The 5,000-nt window shown below is 37.6% G+C and overlaps 1 protein-coding gene across 1 annotated transcript in view; it reads right to left on the bottom strand.

Moving 5' to 3' along the window:
* Nucleotides 1-3,464, bottom strand: part of LOC122266377 (uncharacterized) — a 9,496-nt gene extending 6,032 nt beyond the window's left edge. Inside the window, exon 1 of the mRNA XM_086551342.1 lies at nt 1-3,464. This exon is cut by the window's left edge and continues 1,854 nt beyond it. The gene's annotated coding sequence lies outside the window, so the exon portion shown is untranslated.
* Nucleotides 3,465-5,000: the final 1,536 nt, after the last annotated feature.

The following is a 5,000-nucleotide window of genomic DNA, read 5'->3' as shown; positions in this document are numbered from 1 at the left end:
GTTCCACTCTTAGCCTTCCCCGATTTCAGTTTGCCTTTTGTCCTCACCACTGATGCCTCAAACCTCGGGCTCGGAGCAGTACTCCACCAGAAACATGGCCATTCTAGAAAAACGCAGCCCATTGCTTTTGCAAGTCGCGCCCTCAATTAAACAGAAAAGTACTATCATACGACGGACCATGAACTACTAAGTATCACATGGGCCCTCCGTCACTTTCGAGAGCTAATCCATATTTAAGGACCCTCATGGACGACGCGCCCGCGCAATTGAAATTCTAGCAGAGTTTGACGTCACCATTGTTTATTTACCCGGGAAACAAAATGTCGTTGCCGACGCGCTATCACGCGCTCCTCTCTCTGACGCTCACAACCTGCCTGAATCTAGCTCCTCGCCCACCTTTGCCTCCCGCAAGGTGAAATTCTCTGACATTGCACCGATCTTGCTAAATACTGCCGCGCCTACCGTTGAGGATCCTTCGGAGGACGAGATCCGGCCTGCACATGTTAATGGTCGCCGTTCCGACCCCATTCATTCTGTTACCTCCCCGGTCTTGGCTGCACCAGCCGTACCTCCCATGGACCCCCCCCCCCCACACGGAGGACGAGAATTGGCTAGCGCAATCTGTACGGCCCCTTAATTCAAGCCTTAGAAAGGAATGAAAGACCTCCCCCTAGCAGACATTTTCGAGTAAGTCAACTTTACCTAGATGCTAACGGTCTACTTTGCTACAAGTCTCGATATAGGACAAGAAAGCTCAAGGCATCTCGTAAACTTGTAGTTATTCCTGAATCTCTTGAAGGTCGAATCCTTCCTCTTTTCCATGAGTCGAAAGAAGCTGCACACTGTGGTAAGTATAAGGCAATTTGCTTAGCTCAGCAACGCTTCTTCTTCCCACACCTTATTAGCAAGGTTGCTAAGCATGTTCAGTCTTGTAAGCAATGCCCATATTACAAGGGAAATACCAATGACCCAGCCCCTGCATTCCAGTCTTCATTGATAACTTCACTCGTTTTTGTGAACTAGTCCCCGTGCCTAACAAATCAGCAAATGTTGTTGCACATGCTTTTCACGACTTCTGTCATAGATATTCAGCCCCCATGTATTTTTCAACTGATAATGGGACTGAATTTCATAACAAAGTCATGGATAAGTTATGTGATATCATGAATGTAACTCGTGTTAACATTCTCCCTTACCGCCAACAAAGTAATGGTATTACAGAAAGGCTCAACTCCTCCATCCTCTCATTAATGAGATCGCTTGTTGATGCGACATCGGACACATGGGATGAATCGCTACTTACAATCCAGTCTTGTATTAATAATACATTCCATTCTTCCTTAGGTGATACCCCACATTTTCTTTTATATGGAATGGATAAAAGACTACCCTATGACCTCTTTGATGAAAATCAAGTTCCTTCATATAATGATAATTATGCTGAATATCTTTTAAATAGAAACAAGTCAATCTTTCAGATCACAAAGAAGCACTTGACTAATTCCAGAGATAAAATACTGTCATTTCAACACAAAGTTGCCCGCCACAAGGACATTGAAGTTGGAGCACTAGTATTTAGAAAAGTCAACCAACAACTCCATATTAAGTCAAAGCTTGCTCCTAGATTTGAAGGTCCATTTAGAGTAATTAGTGTAAAGAACAACAAGGCCTACATTAAATGCATCCAGTCAGGTGAACAATCTTGGTCTCATTTCGACGTCCTGAAGCTTGCTCACAAGTACTATTCTCCCCCGGCCGACGAACACTAATTGATTTTTATCTTCCAGACCTTACTCCTCTTGGGCTTATCATTCTTCGCATTGGCGTCTGTCGACCGCCATGCCCTACCCCCTAGGCTTCGCGCAGTGCCAGGAGCCTTCGTTGAGGACCATGGGCTTGTCTTACCAATAACAAACAATATGGAAATCAAAATTTCGCTTCAGCCGATTGCTGATTTCTCCGGCCTGGCTACCTTCCACCTACGTAAGATAGCATCACTTCAAGCGCAGGTAACTCGTGAACAGTTAACGCAGCAGCAATTCTCTCTTCTTGACAGTGCACTTTATTCTATCCATAATCAACTTTCTTCTTTTGTAGAACATAAGCATCGTTCACGACGAGGATTAATTAATGCTGTCGGAAAGATTGCCCACGCGTTATTTGGCGTTGTAGATGATGATACTTTCACTTCTAAGTTCTCAGAATATCAGAATAATCTCAGTACAATTACTCACAGATTTAACGCATCGATTCATGCCGTCAACACTATTGCCACTAATGTTCACGAGTTACAGAGAGCATTTCACAGCGTTGACTCAACCTTTAAAAACCTCTCCACAAAGCTCAATAACTCTAACCATTTCACAGAGCTCGCGTTTAATGTGCTATCTTACCAAGTGACAATTAATAAGATTATAAATAATATTAACTCAATAACCAACTCGTTGATTTCAGCGACAGCAGGTGAAGTGCTTCCTAGTCTCATTACTCCACATGACTTACGCCCTATTCTCCACAATATCTCCTCTGCTAATGTTAAGCCTCTTTTTCCTCTAAAGCAACGAATTCAATTCTACTCTACTCTAATATCTTACCTCACAATTTCAGGTCTCTCTGTACTTATTCCACTCTCCCCTGAAACTACCTCCAAGGCTTATTTCATTCACCCATTCCCATACAAAACAAATAATACTTTCTTCACTTTAAACACACAACATTCACTCATCCTAAAATCCCTTCACGGTCAGTCTATTTCTTTCCCACCAGCAGATTTCTTAGATAACTGTGCAAAGACCACTCCTCGCACATTTGTTTGCACTTCACCGCCTCTGGCACTTGACACAAACATGCCATCTTGCTCCAGGGCACTCATTACAAACCATAACATTATAGGTCAGTGCACGTTCTCTGAAATCCGTGGTTCGGTTAGGCCGTTTCTTCTCTCCTTTCCCGACATTACCCTATTATTTTACTTCAAGGCTACTACAACTACAGTTGTGTAACAAGCATAACCCTGATGTTGTTCTACAAGGTACTTTTATTCTTCCAGCCTCATGTGAACTGACTTCCTTATTCTTATTTATTCCAGCCACCCATACCTACACAAGGAAGATTGCAATGAATACCTCCTACCTGCAACCCATGTCGGTATCATTGCCATCCTATAACATTTCTCTTCCTAGTATAACCTTTCAACAGATGCCTACTTTGCAACAGCTTGATGCATTTACCCCGCTCAGCCCGTTCCACGCAACCTACATTTATCCCGTATACGTTACCGTCGCCGGAATGTGTATGTTGCTAATAACCCTGGGAGCGTGCTATTGCATCACCTACAGGCGAGTTGCATTGAAAAACAAGCAAGTAAAATCTACCCATGATTCTGTTGCATATACCAGTTATCCTCATGTCATATAATATTATAAGAGAAAAATTCAAAACCAAAAAAAAAAAAAAAAAAAAAATAGATAAAAATAAAAATAATATTACATATATAAAATAAAATAAAAAAATAAACAAGTGAAATCATTTTGATACAATATTCGATATATTACTAACTTACGTTTTTTTTCTTGTAGCACGAACTATTTTCCTTTTCATATCTCGGCCTATACCTTCCACCCTACGTCCCCACTTACCTTTCTAAAAGCCATGTAAGGCGCCAGGTACTTGTACTTTTTTCAAGCTACGGTATTCGGATGCAGAAGAGCACACCTCCCAGGTGTGTTAAACCTGTAACTTCCGGAGCTGATCTCGAGGCCTGCCATGCTGCACAACCGTGTAGTGCTGTGCATCAATCAAAGTGACACATAGCCAGATGTTTGTAGTTACCCTTCTGTATATCTACTCTTATAGAGGCGTCAGACGCGCCCCGCATAGCGATAGACCGACTCTGAGATAAACTGACGGTAAAACTCATCTGCATATCTCACGATTGTTTGGAAACTGAGTTGCTAACTTTTTGATTGTTTCATATCAGAGTCTATTTTCTTGTTATATTACTATAATTATATCTATATGTAATATAGTTATATATATAGCTAGTTATTGATATATTTAGTATGCTATAGGATATTTTATGATGAGAGTGATGAGATATAATTATATCGCTGTCTTAATACTGAGATTAATTTTGAAGTTATAATATAATTTGTTATCGTTATCAGCTGCTGTGTTTGGCCACCAACCTGTATAATTTCTCCTGTGTGGATTATTTAGAGTAATTTCATTTATACCTCCATCACAATACAGATATTGAGTATATATACATACATACATATATATATAAAATACACATATATGTATGCATATATACATATATATGTGTTATGTATATATATACTTAATATATATATATATATATATATATATATATATAAGATTGACGATATATTGCTATTCTTTAAAGTTATATTAACATATATTACATATTATATGTATGTATATAATACTATATATATATTATATTAATATATATATATTATATATATTTATATATATAGGAATTCATATATATGTATATGTAATGTTGGTATATATATAGATATTTATACTATAACTATATATATATATATGAAGATATATATATATTATATATATATATATATACATATTATATACATACATATATTATATATATGGGAGATATGGTAGGTATAATGCATGTATATATATATGTAGGTATATATATATATTCAACTATATTATATATATTATATATTATTATATTATTTTTTATATATTTAATATGTGTTGTGTGTGTTGTGGTGTGTCTGTGTGTGTGTGTGTGTGTGTGTTGTGTGTGTGTGTGTATACTATATATATACATATCTATGTATGCATCGTATATATATATGTTGAGAGATGTATGCATGTGTAATACATAGATATATTTTGTTTGTATATATAGGTATATATTATATATTCAAGTATAGTATGTCTATAAGTATATACATACATATATTGTGAGTGGTGTATATGTAGATATATATTATATATCA

The sequence above is a fragment of the Penaeus japonicus genome, unplaced genomic scaffold (genome assembly GCF_977035675.1).
Source record: "Penaeus japonicus unplaced genomic scaffold, GWHDUDI00000001_assembly GWHDUDI00000025, whole genome shotgun sequence".
In the NCBI taxonomy this organism is placed as follows: domain Eukaryota; kingdom Metazoa; phylum Arthropoda; class Malacostraca; order Decapoda; family Penaeidae; genus Penaeus; species Penaeus japonicus.
This window is presented reverse-complemented; position numbering and strand designations above follow the sequence as displayed.